Genomic DNA, 22764 nt, shown 5'->3' with positions numbered 1-22764 from the left:
GAATTGGCCAGTCATTAGGAATTGCAGAGGGTATACAAAGAGACAGTAGTTCTATCTGTGTTTTGATGGGATTTTTTATGGAGAAACCTGAGATTTTTATAAAAATAATTGCTCAATCTCTACTTTTCTACTGCACTTTAGTAAAGTCCATCCCTATTCATCGTTGCTAGAGATATTTTTAATGTTTACCGGTTTCACTTTGGAACATATCATGAATTGCTCTACTATTTAAAATGTTCTTAAAATGAGATTTGTAAGTTTTTCTTAGCGGCAACTGAGCCGTATCCCTGGCACTGCATCGACTAGTTACAGAAACAGACGTGTTTTTCTGGCAAAGCAATTAAAAAAGTTTCTCTCCCGCACGGTGGTATAACCCCACAAGCAAGCAACATTGTACTGTGCTGGCTCGTCGGCTAGCTTTAAAATCGCTAATTCGATGGCCAAGCAATTTTCTGCAAAATATGTTAATCGCTTGAAGTGCGACTGTGACAAATTTGAATCAAGGTGCATTTGATAAAACATGTTCATATAATAATATGTTATGGTTTAATGAGTTTTATGAAACTAATTGATCGTACCGTTGGCGTGCTTAGTGACCTTGAGCGTTGTACTGCGGGTACCGGGTTCGGTTCCCGATCAGTCACGGATAGTATATTTGTTAAAGGTATTTGGTAGATATTCGGGATCTGGGTATCCTTGTTGGTATCTTGCGTGTGCCCTCCCAGTACTTGTAGCACAGGATAAAGCTTGCTTGCCTCTTTTTTCTTACCTAAACTGGCTTTTAGAGGCTATGCCAGCGTGACTGAGCGAGTAGGTGAACTCAAGGGGCTCTAACCGGGGGACCTTGCTAACACTAGCCCTAGCAGTGTTTCGTAGGATCTACCACCGGAACGGAATGGGGACCCACTGAGCAGATCCGACGAGAAACTCAGTGGGCTGTGTCTGTGGGTTTGCTAGCCAGGTTGGGACCGTTTGTACTGGAGCTGTAACTGATGATACAATTCCCTGAGCTAAGCTTAGCGTGGCCCACGAGATGGTAGATGTTTAGTAGGTAAATGATGTTAAATTGAGCTCAGTGCAAAGACCACGTTATTTGTTATGTTGTCGGATTCACAAGCACTAGACCGTCATTTTTTCATTTTCAATAACACCAGTTCCCCACTGTTTAAAACAAATAACAAGTCCTCCTTGCGTCGTGTTCCTCACTACTGAGGGTGGTCACCACCCCTTCCCCCTACCACACCTTCTCACCCACGATCTTTCTCCATCTGTTTTTGTCTCTGGCGTAAATAGCAGATACGAAATAATAAATAACAAGAATAATATGATTTTAAATATTTCACTACATGTTAACTTTGATTAAGTAAGTCGATCAACAAGTTGCGTTAATTTCGTTCAATCTTGGACAGTTTTAACTTGAACCAGTGGAAGAACGAACTATGTTTCCAATACATAGCACAAAGTCGCGGTCGAGAGTTGAACTATCAGGAAATACCAGTTACTCTTGTAGGAAAACCAGTTTCGTTTGATGTAGATTTACTTGCGCGAGTCTAAAGTATGGGTTCTGTGTAGATTGTCGTGCCTCCTCTACCTGATTGCATGTGGTTGTATCGCTCCTCGACAACAGCAATTACAGGGGCATTCCTTGCCTTTGTAGTCTTCATTTTGGTTTAACAAAATCCAGAGTATCTGAATAGTTCATTGACTAGGAACGGTCGAAACCGAACTGTTGGAGTTCCTGCGCGAGTAGTTTCAAGAAATCAATGTACTTCATACAATCAGCGGCAGTTACAACTGAGCGCATAGTAATGTGTATGTAATTGGAGGAATTCTTTAGTAACCGTTCCTAAGTAAAATACGCACTAAAAATAAATAAATAAAACGTATGCAATAATAGTGATATTAATACAAATTTTGAGATCATGAAAGCCCTAACAAAAACGAGCAATTCGGATTAATTTAAAACAATCAGGTTTGCTGTTCATCCGAGTCGGGGCCCGCCTTGTGACCTCAACAATTGTCTTGTCGGTTTGTGGTTGAGGTGACAGGGCATCTTGATTACTACAAGTGTGTGCCGAGGCACATCAAAAATTTTACAATTAAATCGTAATTTAAGACTGAATTAATTATGCAATCGATATCTTTAAGTTACTTGGTATTAAGTTCGCATACACCAGTGACGTAGGCTGCATTTTATATTAACCAAGAAAACTCCAATATCCCGGCATTAAGTAAAATATTGGGTTTCCAACGACGACGGGAAACTTCCTTTTCTTTTCTTGTTGTCAGCTAATAGCGCTGATAAACATTTATCGGAATATCTCGTTCGTTATCTATTCTGTGATAGGCCGATGTGATCTTTCCGTTTACATTTAAACAGTTTAAAATAATTTGTTCACCTGTCGATTACTAGTGGTCTACCTTGGACAATTTAGTCCATTGTTACGTATTCAGTGCTGACGTTGACAGATTAAATTATACTTTTAGCATTTAATGATTATAGTCATTGTTACCTGTGCCACTAGCCATGTGCAATTTCGACTTTTAGAAAATTTAATAGATTAACTACGAGCACTTGCACGCAAAGTCCGCACGGCTAGGTGTTTTGATTCTGCCTATTTCTACCGGATAGCAATCATGTGTCCGGTTTTTTACAGGGGAACAGCCGTCATATAATATACATATTATATAAACCTCGGCTGGCACGTTATCGGACACTTAACTGACTAGTTCAAGGAAATAGTGCTGAGTAAGCACATTAGATAATTGATATTCCAACTCCAAAAATAGACATAGAAATTGCAACGTTGAAACTTAAGAGAGAAAGAGGATCTAAGTAAAAGCTTATATTATTATAATTTTTTTTATTGCTTAGATGGTTGGACGAGCTTACAGCCCACCGCGTGTTAAGTGGTTACTGGAGCCCATCTACAACGTAAATGCACCACCCACCTTGAGATATAAGCTTTAAGGTCTCAAGTATAGTTACAACGCCTGCCCCGCCTTTCAAACCGAAACGCATTGCTTTACGGCAGATAGGCGGGGCGGTGGTACCTACCCGTGCGGACTCCCAAGAGGTCTCACCACCAGTAAATCCCTCAAATCGGAAGTTGTTACTTCGCGACAGAAATAGGCAGGATCGTGGTAGCTGTCGATGCGGACTCACATTAAGGTGAATTGTAGTAAGTAGTACACAAATAAAAACAAATTTCGTTGGTATCATCGGCAGTTATAAGTTTATATTTAATAAAACAATTGCTTCAAACATACGAATGGACGACGATCCGAATTTAGAGGTCATATTAGTTTTGTTATGCTAGCTGTCTGTGTTTACATACATACTTTAATACAAAACACACATATATACGTACTCGCTATTACACGGTGTTATTCAACCTAATGTGAGGTTACGTTTGCCGTTCACTTTGTATTGTTTGAATTCAATAAAGCAACAAAATAAACTATGAAGTGTCAATTCACCAAGATTTTTAATTAATCCAAATAGCGGAAATGCCAAATTTTATGGTTTTTGCGTTGAACATATGTAATTATTGCTTAGAATGAATTGTGGGTGTAAAATATTACTTATTGCTAAATTTTTGTTTATGTCGATTTATTCAACTTTTCTACAACTTTATTTGAAATACGATTTTTTTTTGTTTCTGTACACGGTAAACGAACATACGGGCCACCTAACGGTGGTTACCGATACTCATAAATAACAGAAATGCGAGGGAGATAGCTGAGTCTAATTACGAACAGTCGCTGTTAAAAATATATTCAAATGTAATGTCAAAACTTCCGTTTCGTCCACTTTTTATTTAGGCATAAACGCACTACGTAAAGGCCCTCATAGCTGCGTTCGCCTATCGCAAAATAAGAATTAATTGCAACATAAAAATACATACATACCTAAACTTTAACGATTCCACAAAAACAAATATAAATTATTCAGAATTCGAACGTGCGTTCGTTTTGACAGCTGCCAAATACGCGCGAATGACACGGAGTGCGATACGGGCAACGGCGGCGGGGCGACGCGACCAACTGGCAGGAGTGTTGCGTTTGTTGTTGCTTGCTGGTTGCGAGGCGGCCGTAGTTGCGACATGCGGTCGGCTAGCCTCGCGCCCACCGTGCACCGTGCTATGCGCCGATATGTTTGCGTGTCTCGCCGGACATTCTCAGCGGGTCGAGATTCCAATGATAGATGCAATCGCGAAGCAGTTGCCCTAGAGCTGCTAGACATCTTACGGAGGCGCACGGGCAGCTGTTAGCAAATCCACCGCGCCTGGCTGAGCCCGTCCTCGCACACCTGTCCTGGTGAAACTCAAAAACCCTCCAGGTCACCAGTAATCATTGCTTCACAAAAAAAAGTCCACAGCACAATCATTACCGAACCTCAAGACAAATGCTGCTAGTAGAAGATGCTGCTATTGTTATTGTCATTAAAATAAATAAAATACGCGATGTAAGTTGCCTTGTATCGCACGCTAAATAGAAAAACGGACTCGATAAGTTGGTTCCTTATGGTTTCTGCTCAACTTTGCATAGGAGTATTGTTTAACGGTGTAAGTAAGTACGTAGAGATCTGTGAGTAGTTGAGCTGCACAAACGGTTTCCTGACGGTCACTGCTTAATTACCAGTTATATACAACTTATCAAACCAAAATTTTGCTTTCAACGTCTCCTCATAAAAATGTAAATTTTCTAAGTTACGCGGCGCACGTACGCACGTTATGTATTTGAAACATCGAAAAACGTAATAAGAAGTGGCGCGAAACAGTCAAACCTATTATTTATTATATATTAATACGTGAAGCAAAAACTTTGTCCCCTTTTTACGAAAATTGCGCGGACGGAGGAGTATGAAATTTCTCACACTTATAGAGAATATAGAGAAGGAGTGCACAATGCTAATATTTTTTTAAATAATGCATAAAAGATACTTTAAATCAATAAAGAAAACATTACACATACTACCGTGTATTTCACACAACACATACATAAATTCGAATTGAAAATAGATTAATATTGTTTGTCTTTAATATTATTGATCTATAGTGCAGTTTTGGCGAATACTGTGATTATATTATCGAAATATAATAGTGTTTGATAATAGAACCATAATAATGTTTTAACTTATAATTTCAATTAATTGAGTCGTCTATTATCAAAGGCGGCAATCTGTACATTTGGACAAAAATTTTTTATTGATATGTCAATACAGATTTATTTGAATATAATCGTCTCCTTCAAAGAATACGGTTCAAAACCTGCATTAAATAAAGGTTAATAGTTAACCTGTTATTTATCTAAGATGTCGTTCCGAAGAGTTTTGTGACTGCCAATGGAATACAAAGTCAATAAATAATTCGTTTTTCTGATTTACCAATCATTGTCCAAAAGTCAGATTGCCGCCTTTGATAATAGTCGACTCAATTATAGTCGAATCTCGACTACTGGAGGGCCACTAGTTTTTATAATTTCTTACAATCGAAAGACAGCCTTAGTATTTACTGGGAAACAGTTTCAATCTGTAAAATTATCGCGTTACACATAACATTTCAACGATAAACCGTTCGTTGTAAATCAAATATTAATTGATTTGTTTTACAAGAACCACATTTAAGTGCAGAATAGGAGCACTGTCCGTTCCTTGCATTTGTTTTGATAAGAGACAAGGCTTTATTGAAATCAAAAGCTATCAGATAACTGTAATTAAATAATTAATTAAGTTACTGTATACGGTGCAGTGCTCATTGAAATATTGATGGTGGGACGTATTGTACGACAGCTCGGGTACCAAATATCCTGTCTATTTCTACCTTTCTAAGTCATCCGTCGTCGTTGGCGTACTGGAGGGATGCCATGCGTAAATAGTGGTTGGGACAGCTGGTGCAGGTTTTTTTCTATTTTTTTTATTGCTTAGATGGATGGACGAGCTCATAGCCCGCCTGGTGTTAAGTGGTTACTGGAGCCCATAGACATCTACAATGTAAATGCGCCACCCACCTTGAGATATAAGTTCTAAGGTCTCAGTATAGTTACAACGGCTACCCCACCCTTCAAACCGAAACGCATTACTGCTTCACGGCAGAAATAGGCGGGGTGGTGGTACCTACCCGTGCGGACTCACAAGAGGTCTTACCACCAGTGATTACGAAAATTATAATTTTGCGGGTTTGATTTTTATTACACGATGTTATTCCTTCACCGTGGAAGTCAATCGTAAACATTTGTTAAGTACGTATTTCATCAGAAAAATTGGTACCCGGCTGCGGGATTCGAACACCGGTGCATCGCTACATACGAATGCACCGGACGTCTTATACTTTAGACCACAACAACAAAAAAATCTAAATGATCTGTTCACAGTAATATGCAGTTTGTCGGAAGATCCCTTACGTTTTAGCGTTATTAGTTTGTTCGCCCGCCATTTACCAGATTGAGTCGAGCTGTTGCTACTTAGGATAAGGTTTCTGGCATAGTGCCATCAACGTAAGATATGTGTTCGGCCAATACAACAGTTTCTGATAGTCCCAGCGACACAATGCCGTCTTCCACTAGTACCTCATAGAACTACACAGCATAAGCGTCATCTACTTAGGAAATTTTGTTAATGTTTCCCAAACCCTATTTAAAAGGGGAGGTTTTCCACCAATGTAAATGCCAGATTTCGAAGCAGTTTTTCAATTAGGATAGATAGATGGCGCTACAATTGTTTTTCGCTAGATAGTCAAAGTAAATATGTAGTTGGTAAATAAAAACTTAGGTTATGTATTTTTGACTTATCTATCACATTCAACCTGTATTGTTAGATCGTTTAGGGACGTCAAATATAATATAGCTAATTAGTTTAAAACGTTAAATTTAAAAACAAAAACCAAAAAGAAATAGCGCTGTCAAATGTATGTTCACTTTTAATAAGTATATCAAATGAAGTTTCAGTAGATATATATTTGAGCTGTTAGTAGGTTTTCAAAGCTCAAAACACCAAACCTTGGAAGGTCTGGAGAACTAACAATAATACATCGCCTAGCAGTTAATGTGCGACATTACTTAAATCAACCAAGTTTAGCATACCAAGTAAGAACGATGCGCCGGATTGACATGTCACAAATATGTCCGTGTGCTGAATATCATTTAAACAGCACGCGGATTATCGCGGAAATGATTCAAGCCAGCACGTATGTAGGGTTTTTTTTAGAAATGTAAAAAAAATATATATGTATATCTATATATGGTGCCCTTCTACTGATAAAATAAAATGAGGTTGTTAACAACGTTTATTTTTAAGTTGTTTTAAACTATATAAGTAATGAAGTAAGCTCAGGAGACCTCATATTTGGCAGCTTCTCAGCAATGTTATCGACATGGCCAATAGTTCCATTTAAAACTCCTGCTCGTGTCTTTAAAATTTGTGCTCGTCGTATAGGTATTGGCGTTTATGGCGTATTTCCGATTTTTTTAATAAAAATATATTTTTGCATGAAGCATTGCTAGAAGTGCACTTATTTATTCTGATCCAGTGACTCGCCAAGAGGCCGAGCTCGCAAGTCTGCTAGACGATTTAGAGGTATTTATTATCTTTGGAAATTAATCTTTTAATACATAAAATTTACTCCCATTACCAAAGGTGGACTCTCGCGTGTTACCGCAAATCATCCTTTTAAATTTTCAAAGAGGAGGTCTTAAGCCTCTTTAAGTTTGGTAGTTTCAAAAGTAAAACACAGAGAATGACATAAAAAACAGATAAAAAATAATTGCTACAGTTAGGTTGGATAGTTATCCCTAAAATCCTTGGGCCCGCGATCTGCTCTCAACACCTGCAGATCGCTGAGTCTCACATACCCCGCGCGCCCCCTAGGCGCGGGGACCTCGTAGGAGGTTCGGCACTCGGCCCGCAAAAAAAAAAAAAAAAGGATAGTTATGACTCCAGATATGTAATATATGTACATGTGTATGTTTTTTTTTAAATCTGTGTACCACGGCTTAAAAATGGACTAAAGAGGATAAAGCTTAATTCTAACTACATATATTTGTAATTTTAACTCATTGGGAACATATAAGATGCTTAAAAGGAGAATTAAAAAAAGCGTGGAAAATACTGTTAATGAATTTCGTCGCAAAGTTACAACCTTTTGTTTAAGAAACATAATATGATTGTTGCATATTAATGTGTTACACAACAGCAATACTATGACATTACACACCTAAAGATAGAGAGCGTGCGTGTTATTTGTATGAAATTCGGGTTTGCAATCTCAAATGTCGTTACTCTGCATGTGATGTTTTTAATGTCGTTAATGAAGGTATTCGAAATTAATCGTTGGATGGTTACGGTCCAACGATACTTGGTAAATCATCTTTAAAAACATAGTTTATGATTCCGGCCCAAAAATATTACTTCACTTTTTTTTTATTGCCTTTGTAGGCAGACGAGCGTACGGCCCACCTGATGGTAAGTGGTTACCGTCGCCCATGGACTTCAGAAATGCCAGGAGCAGAGCCAAGCCGCTGCCTACCGCTTAATACTCTTCGCAAGCCTCGTTTGAAGAAGGACATGTCATAGCGCTCGGGAAACACCGTGGAGGGGAGCTCATTCCATAGCCGGATGGTACGTGGCAAAAAAGATCTCTGGAAACGCACTGTGGATGACCGCAGGCTCCAGGTAGTATGGATGAACTCTACTCCGGTGGCGGGCAGTCACTTTGACATTTAACGATAAGACATGAAAATCCAATATCAGTATTTTTCAAAATGTGCTTCCTTGTAGTTACGCCTTACTGAAGATTGTGGTATTACTAATAGAAGAAAATTTAAAGTCATCTGTATAAAATATGCAGGCGCCGTTTGGCAGAGAACTCAGGAGCCTTGATAAATGCTATCCGATATGCTAACTAAGTAACCTATTCACTCTAGAAACATCCCAGTCAATTTCCAACCTTTTGTCAAAGGACTCGACATTAAAATCGCTTGTAGACATACTTTGAAAGTTCAGTTGTGACTTTGTTGCATTCAGCTTAGGTTGACGTTACACCGTTGTTAGTTTTTATAAAATATTTTGTAACAATGTTAAGTATTCGAAAAATTTAATACTTCCCTGATATTTGCAATCGACGTTACGTGCTCTGAATATGTAGTATAATTTTAAAACAGATGTATATGAAGGATATGTTTCTTTTCGATATTTTCTTTACGTATTTACCGTTCAGTAGAATGGTAAATAGTTTTCAATTGGACGTTGTAAAAGAAACTTGAATTTACTGTTTATTGTAATGTCCTTATGTAATAGGCATTTATTCGCAATATATTTTATTGAACTATTATTCAATACATTTATCAGCATACGTGTGCTGATAACTTGATGTCTAAATTTAATTTTAACTGTCGAAAGCATTGTAAGTACTACTCCTCATTTTACTAGGATATTTTACTTTATTAAAATGAATTTAGACTCATTGTGATCTCTGGATAAACTTCAATCATATTTTATATTCCAGCTCCAAATGTATAATAAATGAAGAACATGGTAAGCAATATGTCATCACAGAAGTTATTTTATCGGCTTTAATCTTTTATTAGAACCTACATATACCTACATAGGTTTAAGAAAACTATTAAAGAACATCTGTGCAATAAGGCTTACTATAAAGTCAATGATTATCTAGAAAATTGCACAAAGTGGGAATGAGTTGCTCGCTCCGGTCATTTCAATATTGTAATAATTGTTATGTTATTATACTCATGTAAAAATGAATATTTAAAAAAAATCTAATATTAAAAAAATAATTTAATATTTAAAAAAAAAACATGCCCGCTGAGTTTCTTGCCAATTCTTCTCAGGACGGAGGCTAGTTCTTGTGAATTGGCGGTAGTTCTTTTGACGTTCAACAAGTATGTACTTTCATTTATGTTGAATAAAAAATTTTTGATTTTGATTTGATTGATTTGATTTGATTTATTTATTTCAAATTTATTTTACCTATTTATTGGCGACCGGTTTTATAATTGCTAATATGATCCTATATTGGCAGTAGTCTGTCCGGCTATACAAGATCCCTTTTCTACCCCAAGATATAGTAAACTAGATCTGGCGGGAAGCATTTGTGCGTCTCGGTACAGGTCTGGGATTCCCAACACCACTTACACATAAAATAAAAGTTTTTTAATTGTTAATTATTTTGTAGGATTTTTTAAGTTATTTGGCTATGGGCGTCTGAGGTTACAGTTTATTTATGAAAAGGGATATTTTGTCCAAATTTTTTTGGGAATCCCTGGTCTAGAAGGTAGGGCAGCCATACAATAAGTACAGTAGCTTACGTGTAATGATGGACGGTAGCAGACGGCGCCTTGTGACGACTTTTAAGTACTCATGAAGATCATTCGGACATTCATTCATAGACATTCATAGAATGCGAACCGATTCTAATTTAGAACTACGATGCCTATTGACCAGGAGTTCTTCAATTTGTATAAAAAGCATTAACAATACCTCCTCCAAATTTTACAAGTACGATAAAGTCGACTCTGCTCTGACATAGAAATAATACGGAATAGAACAAAGTCAAAACCTTAGTAAAAATGTATATGAAATTTAACAGTAGCTTTGTTTATTCATCCCGATAAATAAAGTTAGTTAGCTCATCATAATCATAAAATACATAATAATAGGAAATTACAAAAATGTTTATTGTGTATAATTTTGTTTTACAAAAAAAATCCAGCAAAACGCCCTCGCTTCTTATAAAAAATGCAAGATGTGCTAAAATATTATAAAATGAATGATTTAGAACAAAAACAAAATATACAAAATGACACAATCACACTGCTATTTGGATTTCTACAAATCTTTAACGTTGAAGTTAAAAAAAATGGGAGAGTGTAATGGTGGAACCTATTGCATTATACACGAAATTGTTTTAATAATAAAAAACACACAAAATAAATTCGCAAATGAAACTCACCAAACAATAAAATGGCTTCTACAAAAAAGTGAAACGTCCAGAGCTTGCTTAATCAATTGTTATGAACCAAGATTGACAGAAAACTTGCAATATAAATTAAAAATACTTATCATTATAAATCGTCCGTTTCGGCTAAATTGATTAAGTTGTATTTAGTACCTAATTGCGATTAGATATCAATAAAACAAATTCAACGGATATAACGTATATAATTGCTGTCAAGATACAACGAAGCTTGCCTAATGAGATCTGATAGCCTGTCTGCTAGCCAGATAATTGATTCTTTGTTTTTTCAATATATCCGATTCGGAACACAGTATCACTACTAAGAACTATTGGCAGAACACTCATTGCTTTCTCTTTTAAAAAGAAATTTACTATTTACAAATTTACACATTACACAATTTAAATTCTAATACCTACATTAGTTGCAGGTATGTGTGATGTGACCATGATTATGTAGGAAAAACACATATCCATTCTTTACGTATTGTATTTTTGTAGCGGAAGTCCGAGATTCACAGATCATTGATGTCGTTTATGGAGCGGTATCTTCAACCTATAAATTATATTCCGATGGCCTTTAGTGGTGATGTTTTGAAGGGTATGCGATATGACGAAAAAGATCCCCTAGTTTCGAAGTACACAAAAGTTTTGCTGGTGGTAGGACCTCTTGTGAGTCCGCGCGGGTAGGTACCACCACCCCGTCTATTTCTGCCGTGAAGCAGTAATGCGTTTCGGTTTGAAGGGTGGGGCAGCCGTTGTAACTATACTTGAAACCTTAGAACTTATATCTCAAGGTGGGTGGCACATTTAAGTTGTAGATGTCTATGGGGTCCAGTAACCACTTAACACCAGGTGGACTGTGAGCTCGTCCACCCATCTAAGCAATAAAAAAAAGGTCTGCACAATTCCGCGCACACCCGAATAAGAAGAACAGTCACAGTAGCTCGACGAGTCCTGAATCTGATGATGCGGGTAGTCAGTAGAGTTACTTAAAATGTTAGATGCTTTAAGCAACGGACATCAGTTGCTTAAACAATTAACCTTGTTTAAACCGTACATTGCACACCACTAAAAGGTTTTTATAACGGAATTGTAATTCATTTACTGGTTTTTACGTTCGCAATTAATATTCAACCAGCATTATTTGGTGCGTTGTAGAACTAGATACACGAATAATACTTATCAATAGGTACCTAAGCAGTAACTACGTCATCATAATTTATGTGAATATGTTTATTTTTGGTCAAACAATAGAATCGGTAGTGATGCACCCGGAGACTTCAATCGACTTACAAATCTCTAAGCAGACGACAGCATTTAGGGCGTGAGCTCACAAGAGCTTCTATACTCCACTTAAAACAAGATGCCTATATAGTTTAGCCACCTCGTGCCAAAAAAAGGATATTTCTTGCTACTATAGCATAACTCGGTTTCCTACTGCATTCCCGAGCGCAGATACAGCTGGTAGAATGGTGACATCTACCTTGTCGTGCCGTATACTCTGTACCGGGAAAATGAGGAGGGTCGGACTTGGAAGATTTGTGGAAAAGAGAAAATAATTGAGGTGATGATACTGCTACCTACTGTGAATCTAGTAGTGGCTAGAGTTGGCTGGGCTTGGGAGGTCATGCGGACACGGGCAAGCCTTGGTGCCCGGGCGCGTCCGTCGCTACACCATCTGTGTGTTTAGTGCGAATAGCTTTACATTATCGATAGCGTAAAAGTTAACTCAAATTTGTTTGGAGTTGGTCTCAGTATAGTTAGTTACAACGGCTGCCCCATCCTTCAAACCGAAACGCATTACTGCTTCACGGCAGAAATAGGCAGGGTCCTACCACTAGTAATTACGCGAATTATAATTTTGCGTGTTTGATTTTTATTATACGATGTTATTCCTTCACCGTGGAAGTCAATCGTGAACATTTGTGAAGTACGTATTTCATTAGAAAAATTGGCACCCGCCTGCGGGATTCGAACACCGGTGCATCGCTATATATGAATCTTCTTCTTATCCTTATCCTTTATCCTTTAGGCCACGACGACTTCTTTTTGCCTACGTTTGCCAATGTTCTTGATAGCGTGAACGTTAAAAAACTCGCACTAAGAACATAAGACCATTTTTTTCTGAACGGTGTGACTTTTAACTACTGGGACGTAGTTCATGACAAATAATAAGTCTTTACTTAAGCAATTGTCGTTTCACAATACTGGCCATTTGAAATGTAATTTATGTGTTGCTGGCATTCAACACAAAATAAAATGAATTTAATTTTAAAATTCAGTCATTTGTTTATTGATTAATGTTTGTTTTCGCTACATTTGTATCTTTTTCATCAATATGGACACGAAACAAATACCAGTAATTATGGAATACAAGTTCCGTTCGGGTAACAACGTCGCACAAACAGCTCACAATATTAATGACAGTGACAGTGACAGTGAGCACTACAAGCGAACGCACGATTCGTTATAGGTTTGAACATGGATATTTAAATTTAAAAAATAAATTCCGTGGTCGCTCGAAAGCTAAAGACAATAACGACGAATTAAAGGCGATAGTGGAAGCTGACGATACTCAATCACCGAGTTAGCAACAGCTTTCAAGCATCAAAACAATATTGCACTATTTGCGTCAAGTTGGCAATGTAAAAAAACTTGATTAGTGGGTACCGCACGAACACAGCGAAACGAAGGGATTCTAAGGAATGCAATGAAAAATGGATTATTTTTGTTAATTGTAAGCGGTCATCATGTTGGTTAAGCGCGGTACCTAAACGATGCCCCAAACGAAAACTTAACCCTTATCAAATTTAGCGTCACTATTTTTATGATCTAGTGCCGCTGTAATTCATCACAGTTTCTTACCAAATGGCGTCAGCATTACAGCGGATTTTGTGAAGAGTTGGACACAATGATGGAGAAACTCGCGAATTTCGGCCAGACTCAGTTAATGTATCGATACTATGGGTGCATATTTTGATAGATAGAAAAAATAATGGTGGGCGTAAAATTTTGTGGACGAAAGAAGCGGAACTTCTTTTTTAAATTTTCATCCATCCAATAACAAGCCATCTATTGGCCGACGCCCGTAAACAGAATGTGTATAAGGGAAAGGACCTAGCTCGCTTTCTCCCTCTCTCTCAAGGTTGAGTGGTTCGCGAGACGATCTGTCTATTTTCTCACTCTCCCTCGGTCTAAATTGTATATTTTCTGTCTAGCCATAACGAATCTGTCGCGAGTTAAATTTTACTCTCAATGCGCCTGAAGAATTTTCACTTCAAAATCTCTATATATATAAATGAATTGCTAAAACTCGAGAACGGCTGGACCAATTTGGCTAATTTTGGTCTTGAATTATTTGTGGAAGTCCAGGGAAGGTTTAAAAGGTAAATAAATATATATAAATACTCGGAATTAAATAAAAATAACAATTTTGGTTTTCCTTTGATGTGTCCCCGTCGGACGGATTCCTTTTGTTAGTTTTAAGTTTATTTTATACAAAAGCTTAGGTATTCTATTTATCGATTGAGGCATTACGAAGTCTGCCGGGTCAGCTAGTCATTCATAAAAAATACTGGCGTTCCTTATACTAAGCGGCAATTTCATAGGAAAATAGGTAACCTTACGTTAATTTAAAATGGTTATAATATTGTTATTCATTTTAATTAGGATCTTTCGCGTTTTAGATTTAATTGTGGCCGACCTTTGATCTGATCGCTACCAAACTTCACATAATTACACTTTACGCTAATTTGAGGGTTTGCTGAAAATTTAATCGATTTCAGTTGGACCGATTCGGAGTCAATGGGGAACATACATCCTCATCGATTTTTATATCTATAGATTAACTAATATTCAGCTCGTAAATGACCCCCCGTCATACGAGGTCATTGACATCAACTGATCACTGAATCAAAACTGTGTTACATTGCCCATTGCGTACCATACAATCGTTTCAAATATTTAAACACGCTTCTATTAGCTTGTCATGCATCTATGTATGTTTTTACGGGATCTTCTAATTTTTTTTATTGCTTAGATTGTGGGATGATCTCATAGCCCACCTGGTGTTAAGTGGTTACCGGAGCCCAAAGACATCCACGACATAAATGCCGCCACCCACCTTGAGATATGAATTCTAAAGTCTCAGTATAATTACAACGGCTGCCCCATCCTTCAAGCCTAAACGCATGCTGCTGCTTCACGGCAGAAATAGGCAGGGTGGTACCTACCCGTGCGGACTCACAAGAGGTCCTACCAGCAGTAAATGCAATATTTCTTACTTCAAGAAATCCGAGCTAGCTTGAAGAGTTTGAGGAGTGGGCTGATGACGACACTATAACCTTTGGCCTGAAAGGATGTCCTGAGCAGGATAACCAGGTTTGGTATTTATTTTTAAACTATATTCTTATTCTTGTTGGACACTCTGTAGGTTTAAGTTTTGTTTCTTTGCATAATACAATTACATTACAAATACGATATGATATGTATTTGTTTGAATGTTTATCTCAGAAACTGGCTCGCTTATGATTGAATAAAAACTTACTCTGTTATGGAGACCATTTAGATCAAGCGCTTCCTTCAAATCCAGGAGTATTTGCTATGCTGTCTCTAGCCGTGGTCCCTGTGAGTTCTCCCTCACCAGTTGGCGGCACAGAGCGCGGCCGCGCCGGTGGCAACAGCGTTTGTAGCGTCCTATCAGTGATGATTGAGTCAAAAGCTGCTGATAATAGCACCAGCGGTGTCGTGCGCAAAACAGTTAAGACACAGACAGTTTCTTGTACAATAATTGTTTTCCATTATGTTTTTGCGAAATGATGACCACGATCACTCTGCCGAGAGCCCAAGCGACTGGAAATATTTTTAGAAATATTTTTGCATTTGTAGATATCTCGGCAGAAGTTTAACGTAAAACTACTTCGTAAAGTGCATTGGCCTTAAAAAAAGATTGAATAAAGGAAGCCGAGAGTTTGCTTTTGGAATAAAATTTACAAAATACTGGTTCAGGATCGACTTCCACGATGAAGGAATGTCGTCTTGTAATAAATATGCATAATAACCAAACCTATTCAGAGTCCATGGGAGCAAACACCTCCAGCCTGCGTACCTTAAAGATTCATTGTTTCTTGTTTGAAGGGTGGGATACTGCTATACGATACAATTGGAAATTCGACCTCATGTCTCAAGGTTAACGGTGACATTCACGCTGTGATGTTTGTTGTTTGTGACAAGTGCATTCACTTACGCACGGCTATTTCATACGTTCAAATAGGAGTTCATGCCGACTGAGTTTCTCACCGGATCTTCTCAGTGAGTCGCGTTTCCGATCTGATGATAGATTCCGCGAAGCCCCGTGAGCACACCTACTCGTCCAGTTACGCTGGCATAGCCTCTAAAAGCTACCAGCTTAGGTAGAAGAAAAAAAAGGGAGCTCATCTTCCATTGATGGACTTGTTACCGTTACTCGGCATTGCACTGAAATACATAGTTAGTATAATATATATCATATCAATTAACACACTAATAACACTTTTAAGATGATTGATTGACTTTTTGAAGCTATAATAAGTCGGTCTAATAGCTTCCAACTAACTCATCAAATAACATTAGCAGATAAATATGTCCAAAAATGCTGCATGCTAGATCCTTTTTTGGGTAGCTGAGGTATCTATATTGTCCCTATTGTATAGATTATGGTAGTTTTCCAATTACAGCACAAGAGCGCATTATGCGGCATAATGCTCAACTAAGCTTCAGCATAATTCGGCATTGTGCGTCACTGAGTCGCATTATGCTCTGTAATTGGAAAACTAATAAATATTAGCATTAATTATGCCGCATAATGCGCTCTTGTGCTGTAATAGGAAAACGGCCATTGACTTCTTAAAAATCAAAGAACAAAACCGTCGCAAAATGAAACTACTCCTTAACAGTTATTCACACGACACCAATTATTATTTTAGTGCCGTGCGCAACATTGAGGCTTTCGTAAATTATTTTAATCAATCATATCTATTGTCGCAATCAATTCATGCGTTCATCACTTTCTTGCCGCTCAATACCCACGGTCAAATAATTGTTTTCAACTTATTGATAATTGTTAGATAATTGAAAAAAAAACAGTTATCTTTAGATTAAAAAAATAACATTTGTTTGACAAATATGCCAAAACCGTTTCAAAAATCTAAGCCTAATTGACTTTTAAATTGATATTTAATGGCATCTATTGGTTAGTAGCAGTACCATTTGAATCTGTAGTTAAGTTTTAAAGAATTCTTCACAAGCTTAACATACGTGACGCTAGATGGCAATGTGCCAGATTTTTATTTTCCCATCGCTCTCATATTCAAACGTGTCCAATTCAATTACAATATTGAAAACAAGATAAAGAACTTTTTACTGCCTCAGTTAATGTTTTTTATGTTCATCAAATTGTAAATCATGAAACACATAATGAAGTTGCATTGGCGAATATGTTCATTGTTTCTATGTATTCAAGTAGGTATTTTGTAATAATAGATTTAAATGGCGATTGGTAAAAATATTTTGATTTAATCATAACTTACATAAATACAATATTAAATTTTCAATCAAATAGCCTTATCATTAATACGTATACCGACAAAATTTAATTAAAATACGTGCAATAATAATACTATTATTATTAGTTACGTAAATAATGGCGCGTCGGCGGCGTGTCGAGTTGCAAATAAAATCGACTTTACAACCGTAAACAATATTTTTTCAACTCAGACTACGAGAGGTTGGAGTCTCCGGAATAAAATTTTAACAACATTCTGAATATTGTCCAATTTATAGATTTACTTTTATTAACTCCTGGATTATTAAAATGGTATCATATAAAGATGGTTTTTAAGCTATTGCATAGCTTTTATCGCGGGCCTTGAGCGCGGCGACCGAATCATGAAATTCCGTAACGAAAAAAACGTAACACCCCTCACTCCGCCTACCATGTAGCTCGCGTTCAACACATTCACACATTGCGCTTGTGTAGTGTTTGTGAATAAGCGCGTGGCGTGACGTCCCACTAACATTCAACAAGTGTGTTTTTGATGACATCCAAGTTGAAATAAATGATTTTGAATTTGAATTGAATTTGACTGCATGCGCATCATGAAAAGTCTGCCCATCTCTCTCTCGCGTGGTCTAGCTTATGAGTGTGAAGGGGACAGTTAAGGTTTTGCTTTTATTAATGTTTAACATAGCGTGGTCTTGTTTTATTATTGTTTTAATATTAAATTATCATTGTCTAATAATTATAATTGCATAAGTTGATAAAAAATGCTATGCAATAGCTTTACCACGGCAGCTCCCGAGTGCCACACGTTTGTTTTATAAGACTGTAGAATTACTGCTGTATTATTGTATAGCAGCTGTTCACGCGGATGCATCGCTCACTCAAGTAGGAGAGAGACAGATGTCGAACGCTGCCGAATGCGGAGGCCGATTGTGCCTCTTTGTCGCTCGTTGCGCACTTTCGCTTGCACTTCAAGCCTTAAATGGAACGCCTCAGAGCGAGGTAACACCGCATGAATCATGTTTTTTCGTGCGTGCAGCCGGCTCCATCGAATTATAAGACGTTGTAATGTCAAAAATACCCCTCGGGACCTCGTAGGAGGTTCGGCGCCCAGCCCGAAAAAAAAAGGCCCGATCTTCATACAATAAACCCTTCAATCTTCTCTATTTCGTTTTATTAGCCAAACCTACACCAAGTATTAATTGTAACTTTTGTTGTTACTGTTTAATATTTTTATTACCTGCCCTGCAGAACACAAAAAAGAGCTTAAGTAGCTTAGCATTTTGTATATACCTTTTATATACTATTTGTATTTTTTTAGTATTTGTATATACCCTTTTGAAAGGTGGGGCAGCCGCTGTAACTATTACTGAGACCTTAGAACTATATCTCAGGGTGTGTCATTTACGTTGTAGATGTCTATGGGCTCCAGTAACCACGTAACACCAGGTGGACTGTGAGCTCGTCCACCCACCTAAGAAATAAAAAAATAAAAAATAAACATATTTTTATTTGATAAAACCTGATCAGCTTACATAGCAGTGGGGCCCCATTTTTTAATTTGCCAGGGCCCTTGGTTACCTAGCTACGCCACTGTATAGATGGTGTATTGGACACGTTGCCAAAATCAAAGAGAGTTTCATTCAAAAATGTTGACTGTAGCATTAACGTTTTTGAATTGCGCGCAAAATCCAATTTAACACACCGTTTAATTAATCCCGGATCTCGACTCGAACAGAATACATTTCAAATTCTAACAAAGTATACTATATATGCGTATTAAGTGGTTTTTTTGTTGTTGCTTAAATGGGTGGACGATCTCACAGCCCACCTGGTGTAAAGTGGTTACTGGAGCCCATAGACGTCTATAACGTAAACGCGCCACCCATCTTGAGATATAAGTTCTAAGGTCTCAGTATAGTTACAACGGCTGTCCCGCCCTTCAAGCCGAAAGGCAATACTGCTTCACGGCAGAAATAGGCAGGGTGGTGGTACCTGCCCGTGCGGACTCATAAGAAGTCCTACCACCAGTAAAATTATCTTCTGTTCATGTTTATGTTGTAGTTTCTTTTTGTTTCGTTTGAGGCTCGTCGCAGGCCATCCTGTACTAAGCCAACAAACCGGCAGCCGCACACCCAGGCGCGCCATTGTGTCAGTGGGCTCCGGTAGGTGGACTCTCGTCTCGTCTTTTATTTATTTATGGCATAGATGGGTGGAGGAGCTCACCGACCACCTAATGTTAAGTGGTTACCGGAGCCCATAGACATCTACAACGTAAATGGCGCCACGCACCTTGAGATATAAGTTCTAAAGGTCTCAGTATAGTTGCAGTTAAAGTTATCCAACGAAAGGAAACTATGTACCTACTTATGTATCAACGAAAATAGCCAAATAATTTACACTTTTTTTACATTTATTAGTCTTCGATTTAAATCCTATTACAGGAACTGTTAATGTTAGATCATTTTCTTAAGCAAGACTCAAACCTATATCTTGGGTTCTTCAGCTTATAATTAGCAGTAGTTTCCATAGTACCTACATATAAGCAATCTCAGAGGAAGCCTGAATAGCGTCAAATATGCGATAAGTTTGTATTTATTTTAGTCGTGTCCAAAATCAACATACTGATGGTGAGTCCACCGAGCAACGTCGCCCGCACGCCAATATAGCTTCTCTTTGTCTTTCCTTATAACTTCCTATTTTCTTTGACATCTGACGTTTTCGCTTATAAATTAAAATCTTAGAACATTAGGTATTAGCTATCGCCGTCTTCATTTTTGAACTATGTGGTAAATGTATTTTTATTCCCGTAGTCCGCAATTCTCGTCTCCGCGGCTCCTACCGGTTTCGGGACAATTAAACAATTCTTTTCAACTCTTGTAACAATCACATAATGTTTTTATGCATTAATGGTCAAGTTACGACGCGGCGGGCTCGCTTCGACATTTTTCAACTTCATTGTCTTATTCTTAAAAATAATGTGCAGGTCAGAACTAAATACGAGTAGTGCATTCGTTATTTCCAAATTATATAAGTAAACAATGTATGTTATTATTATTTTAATGATTTTCGAAGAAGATCGGTTTGATATTTAATTAATTTTAACTTACGTCCGAAATAGTAAAGTATGGACTGTGTAGTGAACTATGAACTAAAAAAGTTTACAACAACACACACACACACTACATAATTAAATGAAATCCTTAACATTTTATATCAAGCGATAAAACATTTTTTCCAACTTGTTATCGAATACAAAATAATTGGTGAGCAAGGCGCCACATAATCAGCTAGTTGTGGCGGGCCGACCTGGCTGTGACCCGCGACCCCGTCCTTCTCAGGTTACAAAGCCGCCGGGGCAGAGAGCGGCGGCATTTGACAATTCGATGCGGTTCAATAATTTTGTTTTTAGGATTTAAAAAAAAACGTTGAAGTTTGCATAATTTTCAGCTTTCTGCTGATAAGGTGGTTTTAAATTTTAGGGTTTGTAAAGTAAGAGTAAGTACGTAAAGAATTACCTCAAAGCCACCAATTAAATACTACCCTAATGTTTATAGTATTTAATATTCAGATTTGATTAGATAAACACAAATATTATTATTATTTTTTATTTTTTTTATTGCCCTTGTAGGCAGACGAGCATACGGCCCACCTGATGGTGAGTGGTTACCGTCGCCCATGGACTTCAGCAATGCCAGGGGCAGAGCCAAGCCGCTGCCTACCGTTATATATTAGTCGTTTGTAATGACATTTGTTTTAATAAAGTTTGAGGACTCGTTCATTTTAACAAAAAGTTAGTCTTGTAATTGTTATGTATTTTTAGACTCTACAATTTGATTGTAAACAGCTAATTTTACACGTTAGATGTCATTGATAAGCTCGGATGTATGTAATGGGTTCTACCTATAAAAGTGTGTTCGCCGTTTTATGGTTTAGGAGCAATAATGATTTCGTGAACGGTGTGTGTAGTGAGTCGAATGCTTAGACTCATTCCCGATCCTGCGGACAGATTGGAAAGCAGTCGACGTCGCCCCAAACACGACATTTTGGATCCTCCCGATCCACTAATGGTGCTTTTAGGTACTTCAAGCACCAGTCATCGTTCTCGTCGAACCCGTCGCTTGCGACGAAGGGCTCGACGAATAAATTAACCCTCAGACACAGCCCACTGAGTTTCTCGCCGGATCTTCTCAGTGGGTCGCGTTTCCGATCCGGTGGTAGATTCTGCGAAGCACGACTCTTACTAGGGTTCGTGTTAGCAACGTCGTCAGGTTTGAGCCCCGTGAGCTCAAACCTGACCTGAGTCTGGGTCTGCGGAGGAACTTCGGTTCCCTCTGTATTTTGTACCGTATGTTCCATGGGGAGTGCTCTGAGGAATTGTTGGAGATGATACCGGCATCTCGTTTTTACCATCGCACCGCCCGCCACCGGAGTAGAGTTCATCCATACTACCTGGAGCCACTGCGGTCATCCACGGTGCGTTTCCAGAGGTCTTTTTTGCCACGTACCATCCGGCTATGGAATGAGCTCCCCTCCACGGTGTTTCCCGAGCGCTATGACATGTCCTTCTTCAAAAGAGGCTTGTGAAGAGTATTAAGCACCATCAGGTGGGCCGTATGCTCGCCTGCCTACAAGGGTAATTAAAAAAAAAAAGCTCACCTACTAGTTAAGGTTACGTTAAAACAGCCTCTCAAGGCTAACGGCATAGATAGGGGAAAAAAAAAATTTAGACTACGAATTAAAACTTACGGGTTTTTCATAAGTTGCACATGGCTATTCCTTCACCACAGAAGATGTTCGCGAAAATTTATTACATCAATACTTACTTTAGAAACGACAGACAGTTCAGGATTAGAATTCTGTCATAGTCCCATGGCTTGATACGAGTAGGTACACAACCGGTATTTTCAAGTGTCCGTATCATAGAATACGGACACCTGAAAATACTTAAAAAATCAAACAACACAACTGGTTCTTCATGGTTTCCTTAAATCCGTGCTTGTATAATCTTGTTGTAAAGGTGCACAATAATACTAAGTTGCTTCTTGATGTTTTCGAGCTATTGGCAAACCAAGCTTATACGACAAGCATAGGCATGTCTGTCAATGTTATCGCGCCAGCAAATTCTATATCCACCAGCGCCAATAGCTTGTAGTCAGCCTTACTACTACTCTTTTACTGGTGGTAGGACCTCTTGTCAGTCCGCGCGGGTAGGTACCACCACCCTGCCGTGAAGCAGTAATGCGTTTCAGT

The 22764-nt window shown here is 38.1% G+C and overlaps 1 protein-coding gene across 2 annotated transcripts in view; it reads right to left on the bottom strand.

Moving 5' to 3' along the window:
• LOC114243355 (high affinity copper uptake protein 1) overlaps positions 1-11110 on the bottom strand; it is a 29623-nt gene extending 18513 nt beyond the window's left edge. The window contains exon 1 of one of the 2 annotated variants that reach the window (XM_089738539.1): positions 10968-11110. The gene's annotated coding sequence lies outside the window, so the exon portion shown is untranslated. Of the gene's footprint in view, positions 1-3912; positions 4153-10967 lie in introns of those variants that run through there. The other variant, XM_028174810.2, reaches the window with a different exon arrangement.
• Positions 11111-22764: the final 11654 nt, after the last annotated feature.

The sequence above is a fragment of the Bombyx mandarina genome, chromosome 25 (genome assembly GCF_030267445.1).
Source record: "Bombyx mandarina strain Sakado chromosome 25, ASM3026744v2".
NCBI classification, from domain to species: Eukaryota; Metazoa; Arthropoda; class Insecta; order Lepidoptera; family Bombycidae; genus Bombyx; species Bombyx mandarina.
This window is presented reverse-complemented; position numbering and strand designations above follow the sequence as displayed.